The sequence below is a fragment of the Marmota marmota genome, unplaced genomic scaffold, assembly GCF_001458135.2.
Source record: "Marmota marmota marmota unplaced genomic scaffold, marMar, whole genome shotgun sequence".
In the NCBI taxonomy this organism is placed as follows: domain Eukaryota; kingdom Metazoa; phylum Chordata; class Mammalia; order Rodentia; family Sciuridae; genus Marmota; species Marmota marmota.
The window spans coordinates 25800876-25817602 of NW_026000241.1; the positions used below are offsets into that span (position 1 = coordinate 25800876).

Sequence of the window (16727 nt, forward strand, 5' to 3'; positions counted from 1 at the left end):
AATGATCAATACTTGTGAATGCACTATCACTGAGTTGTATACTTTACGTTATGTGAATCCTGCCTCAGTTTTTCTGAAGTACAAATATGTCCATAAACATTTGCTTGTAAGGTAGAAATCTTAATCCCTATTGCAAACAATTGTTACACTACCTAATTGATATACAGTAAATTAAAGCATCACATGAAGCATCATAATCATGACTACTGACTTTCGTGGACAGAAAGGTCCTTTCTACCTTCCTTTGAAAGAAGTTCTACTGTGATTCATCAAATGTCGATCTGTTAGGATGACAACTTTCTTGGGTTTCACCACTATTCTGCCTTGAATTTTTTTTCTTTCCCCACTTTTTTTTTAAATTGGTGCATTATAGTTGCACATAGTGGTGGTATTTGTTGTTACATATTCGTACATGCACACAATACACAATGTAACAACATACTTGGGCCAATATTGAATTTCAATATAAGAAGGGCCACAGTTATAAATCCAGCCCATCTATGTTTCTGCTCCAATTAGGAACAGGAAGCTAGTATTCCTACAGACTGGATTGCAAACTGCTTGAGCCCAAAAACAAACAAAAGGGAACAACTGTGAGGCCTCCTCTAAAGGCAGGATTCGCTTCAGTGTTTCTACCATATGGGATTGCTGTTTCATTTTCTTATTTAAAATAAAACTTTGTGGAGCACCAGCTATGTACTGTTTTTGTCACAGGTATTTAGGACACATTCAACAACAATCCAACTGAAGATGCCAGCCCTTGCGGAGCTTGCCTTCTGTAGAGGGAGAGAGAAAAATAAAGAATAAACCTAAGGAGAAAGCAAACTTTACATAGAGAGAAAAGGAAGGAAGCATTGGGAATATGAGAAGGTGCCATTTTTCACAGGGTGATCAAGGTCAGCCTCTGGGAGAGTGGCATGTGAACAGCGATGGCAAGGAACCAATATCAATCACAGTGCTTGCTCCCAGCAGAGCCTGTGCAAATATCCTAAATCAGGAGTTTGTGAAAATAGCAACAAGGAGAACAATATGGTGAGAACATGAATGATAGGAGAGGAGAAGAAAAGGAGATGAAATCAGGGAGGTAAAGAGGGAAACAGACCACATTGTGTCCTTGTGGACAACTGTGAAAAAGACTTGGCTATTATAATAGAAAAATGGGGACCATAGCAAGGTTTGGAGCAGAGGCCTTGACCATGGTCTGCTTGACTTGTTATTTTTTTCAAGTGGATTTTCCTCAATGACTCTGGTTCAGCATGTCACCTCCCAAATGGAATGCTTCCTATGCACACTTCCAAGTCTTCTTGGCTCCGCCTCTTACTTTAGCTAATGCTGCAGTTACTAGTCTTATGTAGTCTTTGATCTCTTATGTGCTGGAGCAATTAGATTGTATCTCACCTTAAGCTACACTAGAAGACCTCTTGCTTGCTGCCGAGGGACTATTTTGAGGCAGGTCCCGAGATGTCTTCCAAATCACTTGGAATTTATGCTTTCTCAATCCCAAAGTACAGGAGACTTAGCATCAGCTGAGGCCACCCTTCACCATGGAGGACAGAAGCTGACAAGTATCCCTCCTTGCATCCCCCAAGCAAACAGTTATTACAAGATCAGGCGAGTTCAGGGTAGTATGGCTGGAGACTCATTCAAACAGTCCTTAAATTTATTTTGTAAGGTTCTTCAAAAAGTCCCACTGAATCCAACATTAGACACCTCTAGCAATGGGCAACTCAGTTAGCTTTCCCTCTTTCCCAGTTTCATTCCCCTTTCCTGTATCTTTTTCTCTGAGTTTAATTTCTAAATAAACTGACTTCACACAGCTTGTATCTGAAGTTTTGCTCTAAGGAACAGCAAGCCCAAGGCATCTCTCTATACTTTCAAACTGTGAGTTATTTCTCCAGAGTGCAGCCCCCAGGAACATAATTCCTACCTGTCATTTCCCAAATTGCCGCACTCTTCTGGACGCGATGGGTGAGCCAGTTCTATCCTGATGGACTCTTACATTTCTTGTGGTTTCCAGTTACTTTTCACTCCTTTCTGACTGACAGGCAGAAAATGAAGGTAGGAAATTGTTGACTGCTAGATTGCAAAGGCTTTGGATGCCATGCCCAGGACTTAGCGGCAGGAGAGATTCATTGATTGCTTTTGATCATGCTCTACAAGAAAAAACCAATGGTAGTATCCAGGGTAGAGTGGGAGGAAGAAATCCTGGAGTTGGCCTATAAATAGAGCCAAGGCCCAAGGGAATGGTGTATATGCACTGCAATGAGGTCCTCCTGTGTGGGGTTGAGCTGTCCTGGGTTGAGGGCTGGCATGGAAGAAATAGCAGAAGGATAGACAGATGAAGGAACTGGGAGACATGAGGAATATGGTGATAAGGATGGGGCCCAGATTGGATAGAGAAGGTAAATAAACCAGGAAGCAGAGCTGAAGGTCTGAAAGAGTTAAGATAGTAAAAAGGAAAAAAAATATGGATTTGAGAAGTGGGGAAAGAGGTAAAACTTTAAAATCTCCATCTTCTTCATTACAATTCTTTGTGGAAGACTTGATGTAGAAAACATGGATACGAATCACTCAAATGAGGTTTGGGGATTATCTAAGGATTTCAAGAATAATTGGATTGAATATGCAATGAAATTCAATCCTGCTTAATTTGTGGGAACTAATTATCTCCTTATAAAGTCTAAAGTGACTTTAAAGTCTAAAGTGAACCAGACTTCTATGGGTTCCACATAAATATTAATATGGGCCCATGGCCGTCGGCTAGAAAAATGAGGCCAGAAACTATAAAGGAACTGGCATAGGCAAATAAGAGTTTTAATAATTATTGAAAATAAGATCCAGAGCTATGACCCTGTTTATTAAGAATAATGCTCATTGTGGTCAGGAACAAAAACACACAGCATTTGAAAGGGTTGAAGAGGCTGCTAAAAATGTAAGTAAATAAATGCCCTCAAACCAAACTTTTTAAGCCAACTTTAAAAATAAATTTGCATCTCCAGCACTGCAAAATAAAATAAATAAACATGATTTCGTTCTCATGATTTGGGTAAATTTTCCTTTTTTCAATAACTTAACTTTTTCATTTTCTTCATGTTAGTGAACAACTAATTACTCATTTTCTTTTTCACTATTGAAATAATTTTTACATATAAAATCATAGTCAGAATCAATGCCAAAAAAAAAAGTTAGGAATTAGGTCTAGAAATTATCAAGGAGGTTTTGTTTGATTTTTTTTCCCCCTTGTATCCAATTATCATGGTTCTATATTTTCTGTTCAGCACAATTGCATTCATTTCCTTAAAAAATATCCAGAAGAAGTAATCACAGGCTCAAATAATGACAAACCAACATATGTATACAATAGAAATAGTTAAGTCCCACTGTATTGGTTGTCCATCACCATGTTGTGGTTGAGGGACAACAAACCACAAGTCCTTCTTGACATATATGCAAATACACATTTCATTTCCATGTAGCTGTGGGTCAGCTGTGTGGCTCTGTTGATCTGGATGGGCTTACTCCACTGTCTGTAGGTTGAACTGGTGGCTCTGAATTAGTCAGAACTTTATTCAGTCGGCTTAGCTGAGACTGTTCTGCCTTCATTGTTCATGAAGCTAGGCCACTGTCGAGTCTAACTGAGAATGCTTTTCTCATGGAAGTGGCAGAAGCTCAATTGCAAAAACAATTCTCAAAACTTTGCTAGAGGGGCTGGGGCTGGGGCTCAGTGGTAGCACACTTGCCTGGCATGTGTGAAGCACTGGGTTTGATTCTCAGCACCGTGTATAAATACATAAATAAAATAAAGGTCTATCAACAATTTTTAAAAATATTTTTTAAAAAAAACTTTACTAGAATCTTTCTGTTGCCCCTACTCCAATCTCTTCTTCTATTTTTGTATGTCTTAATTATATCATAATAAATATTTCCAAATGTTAAACAAAACTTACTGTTTTATTACTTAAGATGTTTATATTACAAGCGAAATTTTTATTTAGTTTTGAGGCTCTTGATGTCCAGTAAAGAATATGTTCAAATTTGAAGCTATTTTTTAAATCTTTCCTAGAATACTTGAAGAAACAAGCATTCATTTAGTAAAATACTTATTGAACTTCTTCTATATACACATTTATTGAACTCCTACTATATGTAATACACTCTATCAAGGACCAACAGGGTTTTTTTTTAATGTTCATGACAGATAATCATTCTCAAAAAGCCATAAACTTTATATTTTTAAGAATATTCTCTTAAGTTGGAAATAATAGAAGAATATTTGCCTCAAAAAATATCTGTCCAAGCTATTCTTGGGAAAAATCCACCTCATCTATGAGTATCATGTTAAAAACTAATGGTTTGAAATGACCTCATATGTGTTCTGGGCCCATCCTTCTATTGGCTTGCAATCTTTCTCTAAAAACTGTGCACAGTCTAATAGTCAACTTTATACCCCCAAGCATATTGGCCACAAAGTCCCAAAAGAAACATAAATGAAAGAAAAAGAACAAAACAATGATTGTGTATTAACCAGCAAGTCTAGCACAGTGACCCAAAATTGGCCAGTGTCCCAATATGAAAGACTCCTTGAGTTCCTGAAAATGGTTTGTTGTCAAAAGAATCTAATGTGTATCTCCCAGTCTTGGCTCTGTACCTCGGTGCACACAACTTCAGCTGCCACATTTTCAATTCATTGCCTTCCACTTTCTAACCAAAAATGAGGACCCCAACTATCTATATACTGCAGGGGATTTGCATTATTACCCAGTAACATATTGCACCCAGACATTCCTGGTGGAATACTGAATTGGTAACATTCATTCTAGTTCTTAAATACCAAATACTAGCTAGAGGTGATATTTGTTTCTTTACTCTAAACTCCTGCAGTTCATTTTGCAGCACAATTACACTTATATGTCAATTTGCATTTAGAGCAGTTTCATCAAGGTCCTGCCTTCTTTCTTCAATCATTTTCTTTCCTTAAAGGAAAGAAGAGAATCCATGAATATTTGCAGACACAGAACACCTACAGCACTGCTAGTGAAGATCAAAGTCTCAATAAGCGATTTCTAAATAAATTAGTACATTTCATTTCTAGTTCTAAAACAAATCCAATGAGATAAAATAATATTGGGTATCAAGTGAAATATGTAGCAGACACATCTGTCAACTCCACAGTCACTTCCCAATACTGTTTGCCATCTTTTAGAGCAAAATTTGCCTGGAGACTAAAAATGTCAGGTATTCACTTTCCCAACCTTTCTTGCATATAGGAGTAAAAAATCTAGCCTACACTGGACAATATGGAGACACTTCTGGAAAATTATTTCTTTGAAAGACATGCTTCTTGATGAAAGAGACAGGAGAAGGCCAGGCTCAGTACATACCTGTAATCCCAGCTACTCAGGAGGCTGAGGCAGAGGGATCAAAAGTTTGAGACCAGCCTCAGCAACTTAATGAGTCTCCATTTCAAAATAAAATTTAAAATGGTTGGGGGTATAGCTCCCTGTTAGAGCACCTGTGGGGTTATATCCCCAGTATCAAAGAGAAAGGGGGATGAAAGATGAGAGAGGAAAGAGAGATGCAGAGGAAAAGAGAGCTAGAAGAAAGCAAAGAAGGAGGGTAAAAGAGAAAAAAAAAACAGAAATGGAGAGAGAAAGGCAGGGAGGGAGAGAAGATGGGTTAGGTGAAGAAGAGGAGTGACTAAGGTCCAGAGGTTTCCTACCTGCAGTCCTGTTTTAGAATCTGAATGTGAAGATGTGATGCTTAAAGCTGCTGCAAGCATCGTGCAGCCTTGAGAGGAAGAGTGAAGGAATCAAGGAGACACCAGCTTTACTTCTTGAACTAACCGGGACCTACTTGCCTCCGGCCTTCTCTTTATGTGACATTCTTTACTGTTTTAGCCATGATTAGTCAGGTATATCCAAAAGCATCCTATTTGACATAGAAGGCATGGGCTTGAGTCCTAGCTCTGCAACTTATTATCTATGTGACATTAGAAAAACCTCTTAACATGAGTCTGAGTCTCCATTTCTGAGTCTATCAAGATCTTACTCACAGGGATGATGTAACGAATGGAGAAACATTGAGAGCAGCAAAGGGCTATAAATAGTCGTTTAATTACAAGTTAAGGCTAAAAGCAGTCTCACAATGATTACTGACAGGTCATGCCCTCAGATCCCCAAATCAACAGGTAAAGAAAGGAATATCACAAAAAATAAAAAATAAAAATCTGCTGATGAACAGAAGCAATTAAATTTCACATTCTTGAGACTTATCTTCTTTCCAAAGAGAACTCTCAGAACCTTATTTGGCCAATCCTAAAAACTAGTATTTTTCATGCAATTGTACAGCATGATTTTAAATAACAGAGATTTTATTCTACTTAAAATACGTTGAAAGTAGGCCAAGAGACTTTTTTTTTCTGGAGCAGAGCAAATATGGACTAATTACAGTATAAATCCAAAGGCTCTTTTCCTCTGACAGGTTGCACACTAATTTACTGTGGGTAATGGCTCAGACACTTACTGTGGCATATAATTACTCACCATTTTACAGCTAAGTACCTTCTATGCCTTTGCCAAATGAAATCATGCAAACACTATAAAACAGACTTTAGGCAGAGCAAAAGATTCAGGCAAAGCATATATGTTTTATTTTCCAGTTGTCTAGTCTATGATTCAGGCTGATTTGGCCTTCTCAGTATACATTTGCATGGGTAAACTTCAACCTGCTTAAACTCAGGCATGCAAACTAAACAGAAGACAGCTTAATCTTACCTTCAAGTAAGAGCTTAGGCGTAACAACTTCTTTCTAGTTATAATAGTCTGTAGGGACTATTTTTGTCTACTCAGTATTCATGCCTTCCTCTCTGCTTTCGGATAACACACTCTTTCCACTAACCACAGAGGGTGCATGTGACCCAAACTGAGTCAGTCACATACCACATCCTCTAGACCTCAGTGATTGCTTCAGGAATCTGCATAGGATCCAATGGAGCCAATCAGAATCCTTCCCTTAGCCTACCATAAGAATCCTAGAAGTCCACCTCCAATCAGAGAGAATCAGCTCAGCACCCTCTCCATTCCTGTTTGTTATGTTAGTCCTTGTTCCAGTGCTATAGCTAACCCAGGTCTTTCTTTTCTACCTGAGTTCAGATGAAAGCTGAATTCACCATCCACACTTTGTTTGCTACTGTTAGGGGAACAATTCAGTTGATCCTTGGTTGACCAGTGAATATTTGTCAAAAACCATCTGAATTGTCAACCTGTCAGTTATACAGAAGCTAAAAGCCTGACCCAAACAATGAAAGTCAGTTTTTGTGTGCATATTCTAGTGTGAAGCTTTGTATTTGCTTATGTTCAGAATATTGCCTTATTCTGAACGTGCTCACCACTATGACTCTCATTACTACCCATGTACCAATGACTCTCACATGTGTACCTAAGGCCCAGTCCTCTCTTTTGAGCTCCATTCACATATACAAAATTGCCCCACCTGTTTGCAGGACAGATGTTGTATGACCCAGAGATATCTGACCCCACATGTTCAGATAAGGGGGAGATCATGAGACAGGAGGAATAAACATAAAATATCTGATGCTGACCTTGGGTTAAACTTGACCCCAGCCCTGAAGTATGGTTTGTGGGAGAGGAAGGAATTTAGATAAATGTAAGGTGAATGGATTTCTTTAGTTGGTATGAAAATTCACCTAGATCTTGGTCTCTATCCTCCTCAAATTTCTTTTCATTCCTTGAACAGATATCTATTGAGTTCCTACTATGTGCCAGGTACTCTTCAGGGTGCTGGCAATAGAGCAATGAACAAAACATAAAAATTACTACACTCATATTATTGCTAGAAATATTTACTTTCTTCTCTTAATTCATAAAGAGGTCATCATGCAAGGTGAGTCCCTTTGTGATCAATTCCCTGACAAGCTCCAGGACTCGGAAAGAATTCCAAACATCCTGTGAATACTAACACAGGCAAAGGCTATATATTTGGGAAAGGTCAGCAGGAAAGGAAGTCCTGGTTCCTTCATGTTCTCATTGTCCCCACAAAGAGACTTGCTGGAAGCTGACCCCCTTCTCACCCCAAAGTGATTGATTCATTTACTCAGTGCTACACATGCTAAATGCTGATATCATAATAACGTGTCTGCCCTCCAACAGGGACACGAGGTGAAGTATAAATGGAACTCAGCAAACCCACCATCACCACCGAGAAGTGTTGCCAAAGTATATTAATAAGTTTATCAGGATACATAAATACAGCATGGAACATTCTGTTGTGCCCTGATTTTATACAGATTTCACTGGTGATCCATTCCCTAGGGCGTTGATAGAATAATTTAAACCAGTACCAAAGTTCAACTACAACAGTGCACCATAAAAAACAAACTAGTGACAAGTGCCCACAAATGTGAAAGTAGCCCATTAGAGTTCAGTTATGAGCAGAAAAAAATATTGACAACAGAACACTAAAGTACAGAAAATTTACAGTGGAATTATGGTATAACTGAAAGAATGGGCAATTCTGCAAAGTGATATTTTCTACAGACCCCAAAGGTCTTACCCTTAAATAAGTTCAAGAATTTTAAAAGTTTGAACGGCAGTTCACCACACTTATCTCCTTACGTTTCTTTTTCTTTTCTTTTTTTTTTCTTCTTTTATTTTTTTTTAACTGCATCTTAGTGCTGACAAAATAAAATAGGGGAGAAAAAAAAGTAGCGCTTTGATATCAGGCTTCTTACCTTTCCATTTGCTTTCAATCCCATTATCACATCTTTCCAGAAACACACAATAGCGGGCAAATCTCTTCCTTTATCTTGAGTTGGTTTCCCTGCATATTAGCTGTCAGCATAAAATTATTGTGCCTCCTACATGGGGACTAAAATTCCAAACACTGCTTATTGGCAAATTTCTCTATAGTTCACAGATTCCTCAAAGAAAATGAATTTTCTACCTCGCTCAAATTAATTACAATTGTTACAAAAATGGAAATGCATCTGACAGCTCCAACAGAAGCCACTGTGGGCTTTGTTTCCTTTTCATTACATCAAGCATCGTGTTCTCCAAAATCAATTAGAATCACATCACTCTCCTAAAGAAATAGCCACGACACATGCAGATGATAGAAAAGTTAGGGGATATTGGAAAGAGGGGCCACAGGTTTGAGGATTGAGGGGCGTCATCTGGTATTCCATCTAACCCTCCCAAGATGGGAAGTTCCAGGGTGTTTTAGTTAGTATTTCTGCCTAACAACCCACCCAATACAGAGTGGCTTAAAACCACAATCATGTATTACGTCTCATGTACCCATAGGTCAGCTGGGCAGTTGCTTGATTTTGAATACACACCTGTGAGCCGTCCATCACCTTAAGTTGTCTATGGACAGGATGGTCAGTAATGGCTTCAGCAGGGACAACTCTTTCCCATATGGTCTCCCCACCTTTCCTCAGCTAGCCCAGGCTTATTCTCATGGTGGTACCCCAGAAAGAATGAACACACGCAAGGCCTCTCCATGACTGAAGAGGATTGGAATTAGCACGCCATCATGTACACTGCATGCTATTCGTCAAATATGTCACCAGTCAGCCCGGATTCCAGAGGTTGGGGAATGGACTCAACCTCTGGGCAAGGAAATCTTCAGTCATATTGCAAAGTTCTTAAATGTAGAGGTAGAAGATGAAAGTATTTTAGCTGTAAATCTACCACCCCTGGGCTATCCCTGGTCAGCCTACCTGGGTATTACATGTCTTTCTACCTGGCATATCCTTGGGGATCTTGTTCTTGCTGAAATGTATCTTAACTTGAAGATGCTGTTACACTCTAACTGGCAAGTCAGAAAAAAAGATGAGGAAAGATAAAAGAGAAAGATACTGCCTACGACTGCAGGACGTCATTGGGCTTCACAGCCCCCACCAATAATATGTCCAAAACCTTTGCTAGGCAGCAAACTTCCCCGCCCCTCAACTTTCAAAGAGGCCATGTGCTTTGCTTCTACCAATGGATTGTGCCACCAGAAAAGAATTAAAATGTGCTTATGCCTTAAGTTTATACTAGTGCACTTAGGCCATTGCTATGAGAAAAACAGACCCTGGGTAGACACTTCTACTTTGGCATGAAGCAGAACCAACCTGGCCCAATCCACAGGTGCATGAGGCAGAAACAAACTAAAACTGAAATTGTGTGGCCACTACACAGCAAAAATTGACTGATAAATTGAACTAAAAGAGTAGGTGAAGGGGCTGGGGTTGTAGCTCAGTGGTAGAGTGCTCGCCTAGCATGTGCAGTGCCCTGGGTTCGATCCCCAGCACCGCACAAAAATAAAATAAAGGTATTGTGTCCAACTACAACTAAAACAAAATATTTTTTTTTAAAAAAAAGAGTAGTTGGAGGGAAGGGGCAGGCAGTGGGGAATGTGGGTTGTACAGGCAGGAACTCAGCAGAGAGGAGATGGAATCGCTGTCTTTAATTGAATTTAGTTCAACACACGAATTTTCTGAAAGAAGTTGTGCAGTCTTTTTTTTTCTTCACTGAGCATTACAAGCTTTGATCCAATAGTGTGTATGTGTGTGTGTGTGTGTGTGTGTGTGTGTTTCATTTAGTAATAGGTATTGGTTGTGGCCACTCATTAGGGGAGAACTTTGCATTATTTTTATTAGCATAACAGAAGGCATTGGTGTTTGCTCAAAAAACTATCCCATATTCCCCCATCTGTGAAATGGAGATTAACATGCTAAAATAGCTCAAAGGTTTTGTTTTTTTGGTTTTGGAGGGATTTTTCCAGAGTAACAGGAAAAAATTAATTGAAAACATTTAAGAAATACAAAGCAATATGAACATGAAATAATAATTATTTGTGAAATTGAAATGAGAATTGCTGTGCCAAGAATCTTGAGTGAGATTATAGTCCCATTATTTGTGTAGAACAGCTAATAAGAATCTTCATTAAAATTTCTAATTTTCTACTGACTGACTCCTTACCAGATTAAAATAATAACAAATCTGTATTAACTCTCATGAAATGGGATGATATTTAGTGAAACTGAATCAATTTCCTTCTGAGATATGGTTGACCAGAATTGTCAGAAGTCACATAACCATTAAAGAAAGATTTGGTGCTTCCAGCTAGAAAGGAAAAAATGCTCTCGACCCATCAAATAAGCTACAAAACAATGCTAGGCTTGGGCCTCTCGAATCATGGCTGGAAAGCTACCTAATGTGATATTTGCACTACTGTCACTTTCATTTTCTGTAGAACAACTTGTCCTTACTGGTAATTATAGTAACAATAGTAATAGCTGCTACTTGTTGAACATCCACTATATGCCATGCTCTTCAGATATATACATAAAATGTCATTTCAACACCTACAGGTAGTGTTCTTCATACAAAGTGGATGTCAATAAATCCTTCATGAATTAATGAATGCTTGTAAGGTAATTAACTTTTTCTTACAGGTGAGAAAAAGGGAAGTCAGAGAAATTGGGAAGTAAATTACAAAGCCAAAATCTAAAGAAACTTCTTTTTAAATCTAAAGGCTTAATCTTTCTGTCTCACTTCTTTTCCAGTGTGGATCTAATGTCCACACTGTAAGCAAATTACTCCTGAGACATTTCTGGTTTAAGCCAGGGTGGAGAAGTTCCCTACAGTAACTTTGAGTTACCCTGGGTTCAACAGTGCCATGCAAGGTAGAGGTGGTACCCGTGGACTAGATCAAGGTGACTTTCTCTACAACCCTCTTTGGTTCCTTTGAGGCTATGCCATCTGAAAATCAACTTGAGGTAAGGTATTCTCATGCTTCCAAGCAGAGGTATTCAAAAGGGCACCTGGCTTCATCCCTTCCTTAATTATTTTAATTGGCCAACTGGCCTGCAAAAGTACCAACTTGCCCTTGTTCCTCTTGTTCTACTGAGGCCCCTGTTAACCAGCTCCAGGGAAATGTATGGGCAAATCAGGCTTCCCAGGCTCCCTTTCGCCTCCTGTCTGATGTCCTTCATATACCTGGCTTCCCAGAACACTCCCCCATCCCACTTAGTTCAGCATATTCATTTCTTTTTTTGTGGGGCGAGACGGTTACCAGGGATTAAACTCAGGGGCCCTCGACCACTGAGCCACAAACCCAGCCCTATTTTGTATTTTATTTAGAGACAGGGTCTCACTGAGTTGCTTGGTGCTTCACTAAATTGTTGAAGCTGGTTTTGAATTTGTGATTCTCCTGCCTCAGCCTCCCAAGCCACTAGGATTACAGGCATGCACCACCACACCCAGCTTCAGCATGTTCATTTCTGATGTTTGCTATAGTATCATGAACACAAAATCAGGAGCCAAAAATAGCAGCTCTGCCTTTACTGACTTTGCTATCTTAAAAATCAAACTAAGCCTTGGTATACTCAACTATAAAGTAACAACAAATCTAAACAGAAAAAAAATGTACTTTCATGCAAGCCTTTGAAGTCTCTCAGAAGGTATCATTAATCTTCAGGTGGAATATTGTGACAAGTTGGGGTGAAGAATAGCGATTTGGAATGAGGAGAGCTTTCTCTATGACACTAAAATATATTAGGGAAACTAAAAGAATCTTCCTGGTCCTGCTTCTACATTACCCTGAATCATATCTTTTGAGAGAGTTTAAAGTAATGAAAGCTCAGTACGGTCCAGGATTTTTGGTTCACTGATATGTCTTAAGTACACAGCACATAGTTAGTGCTCAATAAATATTTGTTAGATGGATGAATGAATGAATTAATTAATTAATGGAGAAAATTGCTATGAGAGACTAAACTTAGAGCAATTCCACAGACTGTAGAAGGGTTAGATATGTGGTTTAAAGCAAGGATTTAGAGGTCAGAGAGATTTGAATTCTATTCCTGACTTTACATCTTATTATCTACACAAAATCGGGCAGTTGCTAAACTTTAGTAGGCCTAAGTTATGTCACCTGGAAATGGAAATGATAACAGTTCTGATTTGCTTTGGGTGGTTTGAAGTATTAAATGAGATAATACTTGAAAACTACTTAACACAGCATCTGGTACACAGGTTGATTGCCATGAAAGAAGAAAGGCACAAAGTATTAGGAGGGATAGTCAGAGGTTCTTTGATTCATAGAATACATTTGGGTTCTCTCTATAGATAGGTAAAATCATTTTAGTCACACATTCGACAACTATGTATTAGTCTGTGCAAGATGTTGATTTAGAGACAAAATTTAGTGAATGAAATAAACAGTCATCTCATTAAGAAACTGACCTTCTCACATGACCAAATAGAAAATTGACATGAATAACAAACATGAATAAATTGTAAGATATGTTAAGAGGTGACTAGTGCCTTAGAAAACTAAAAAGTAGAGTGTAATAGAGTGGTCAGTAGTATGGAAGTGGGGTGATGGGGGGTAAAATATTTAAATAGAGTGACCAGGCTTGGGATTTTTCAGACGATGGCATTCAAGCCTGAAAAAGGTGAGGGAATCAATCCTGGGGTGGTCTGGGAGAAGAACATTGAAGGCAAAGGGAAGAGTCAGCACACTTCAGGGAGGAATATGATGGGTACATCTGCGGGTCTGAAAAGAGATGACCAGGGCTGGAGTAGAGTGAGCAGGAGTGGGTACAGATTATTTAGGGCCTGGCAAGCCCTTGTATGGACCTTTATACTTACACTGAATGGTATGGGGACACTAGGAAGGTTGTAAGCAGGGGAGTCATGTATCACTTGGGTTTTTTTAAAGGAATTTTCTGGCTGCTGTGTTGAAAATATGGAGTAGAAAAGCCAGTGCAGAAAGGTCAAGAGGTCACCCTAGTGATGTACACAGGACATGGCAGAGGCACAGACCAGGAAGCATGAGAGCACGGGAGGTGTAAGAAGCAGATGGATTGCAGATATATTTTATTTATTTATTTTTTAAAGAGAGAGAGAGAGGAGAGAGAGAATTTTTTAATATTTATTTATTTTTTTAGTTTTTGGCAGACATAACATCTTTGTTTGTATGTGGTGCTGAGGATCGAACCCAGGCCACACACACGCTAGGCGAGCGCGTTACTGCTTGAGCCACATCCCCAGCCCACAGATATATTTTAAAGGTGATTAAATAGAAATCTGTCTTCCACCCACAAAAGGAAGCTGTGCTATTCTCTAGCTATTTACAGTTGCCATGATAAATAATGATATAGTTGAATAATTTACCAGTATTATAGTGGACAGGTATTTTCCCTACTCAAAGGGGGCATTACATTCAATGGTGGTTTTTATTTAGAATTAAGTCAATAAATCTGCCTGTCTATTGACATCACATAAAGATAGGCATTATGTGCCATCTGATAGGGTTACACATGACGCTTGAACAGTGTTCCTATGAACTTGGATTAAGTTGAGTCTCCAGTTCTAACCACCAATATTACTGGAAATATAGGGATGGAAAAAGAGCTTCAATGAGAGACACCATAGACTTGCAACCAATAAAATACAGTATGGAAAACTCCACAGGACAAGTGACCTATTTCTTGAGCAGATAAATTGCAAGAAGAAAATAAAGGCAAAGGGACTGACTCCTTTTGACTCCGTGGCTCCATCATCTTTCAGTATTGGCCTCAATTTGAATCCTGTGTTTTAACAAATTTGCTTTTTTAAAAAAATGGATGAGACAGTTGAGAAAATTTAAACACCAGGTATATATTTGATGATATCAATGCATTATTGTTAATGTTTTTAGATGTGAAAATTGATTGTGGTTATATTTTTAAAAGAAAGAGTCTCTGGGGCTGGGGATGTGGCTCAAGCGGTAGCGCGCTCGCCTGGCATGCGTGCGGCCCGGGTTCGATCCTCAGCACCACATACAAACAAAGATGTTGTGTCCACCAATAACTGAAAAATAAGTGTTAAAGTTTCTCTCTCCCTCTCTCTCTGCCTCTCTCTCTCTCTTTAAAAAAAAAGAAAGAAAGAAAGAAAGAGTCTCTGTTTTTTAGAGTAAGAAATGGCGAAGTTTATAAGGGACCAGATAATAAATATTTCAGGCTTGATGATCATATTGTTTCTTTTGCAACCTAACCACACCACCATGATAGCCTGAAAGCAGTAATATACAATAATTATAACGGATGAATGGGTGTAGCTGCTGTCAGGGAAGAATAACTTTTCCTCTGTCCTCCTTCTGTATCTATTTTGGGGCCTGCAAATTAAACTGACAAAAGACAGATTAGCAAAAGACAGACTTGTTTGCATAATACAAAGGAGTAGGTAGGAAAATGTGAATGGAGGTGGTCATTAGATTAAGGGGCTTAAATATCATCTTAATGAGGGAATGGGAAAGGAAGAAAGTTATTTACAGAAAAACAAAGGACTTTTAGGAAAGATTAATAGGCCCTAAAGAGAAGATAGGATAATTTTGTGATAATGTCTGTTTTGATGTGATGCCAACTTCTCTCCAAGGTTCTAAAACTTCTGGGGAAAGGATTTATAATAACTAAACTCTTTTGAGAAGTTTTGCTTTCAGGCAGATAAAAGAACTTGGGGTGGGAGGGAACTATTCCCAAATGCTTTCAGTTTCAAATAACTGTTATGCTACATGGTGTATTCTGGAATCTTCACTGTATTCTAATAAAACTTTATTTATAAAGTAATTACTGTATTATAATTTACCTTTGTTTCAGAGATACATGTTAAAATATCTATAAATGAAATAATATAATGTATGAGATTGGTATCAAAATAATCGAGTAGGAGTAGCAGTAGCAACTAGGCATTTAGGAAAAGCAAGATCAGCCCTGAATGGACACCTGCTGATGAGCACATGGGGTGTATATTACTTTCCTATTTTCAATTTTTTTTTTTTTGGTAATTTTCCACAACAAAAAGTAAAGCAACAAAAGCAAAAAGCAAACAAAGTAGAACACAAGAATACCTAATATTTTGAATTAATCACTATTATTGAACACATTATATTCCAAGCACAATGCTAACCATTTTACATGTAGTAATTCATTTTAATCCTCACAACAACCCTAAAAAATTGCTACTGTTATTATCCCCATTTTACAGATGAGAAACACAAGGTGCAAAGAGATTAAACAAAGTGATGAGGTCGAAGAATTGGTGGAGCTAGTATGTGAACCTGGGCAAGCGGTCTCCAGGGCCTGATCTCCTAAAGTGCTATGCAAGTTACTTATTAGATACAAGATGCTTATGAATTTGAAGAGTTCTTCTCTGCCCTCTCCTAACAATGGCTCTTTTCTAGTTAATATGCTGCTCCAGTAATGTCTTGTCTAGGGGATTACCTCCTAGATCTCTGCACTCTACATTATTATTCATTCATCTTTGTGAACTGCAATATGAAACGGAGCTTACCTATTAAAATAGTCTAATTCCTTCTGTATCTCAATGCATTTTTTTATTAAACTTCCCTTTCTTGCTTTAGACCAAAATGCAATTTAAAAAAATCTTAAGGAGAAAAAAAGATTTAATACCCTTTACAGAACATTAGCATTTGAGTCCTATTAATCTCAAGTATACAATTTAAGCCAAGCAGGCATAGATCCAGGTCATGAGCCAGTGTTTTCAACCATTCATGTGTACAAACGATTTCACATCAACAATATTAGCATAATCTTTAAATAGACACACACACACACACACACACACACATACACACACACACACACACATACCACTGCTAGAAGGAAACTGGAGAGGTCATCTGATCCACCCCATGGCTAAAAAGAGGTGGGCAGA

General features: G+C 38.4%; 1 long non-coding RNA gene across 3 annotated transcripts in view; it reads right to left on the bottom strand.

Moving 5' to 3' along the window:
* LOC125613730 overlaps window positions 1-6904 on the bottom strand; it is a 69503-nt gene extending 62599 nt beyond the window's left edge. For 2 of the 3 annotated variants that reach the window (XR_007344288.1, XR_007344287.1), the window contains exon 1: window positions 6774-6893. This is a non-coding gene — a long non-coding RNA (uncharacterized LOC125613730). Of the gene's footprint in view, window positions 1-6773 lie in introns of all 3 variants that reach the window. The other variant, XR_007344289.1, reaches the window with a different exon arrangement.
* Window positions 6905-16727: the final 9823 nt, after the last annotated feature.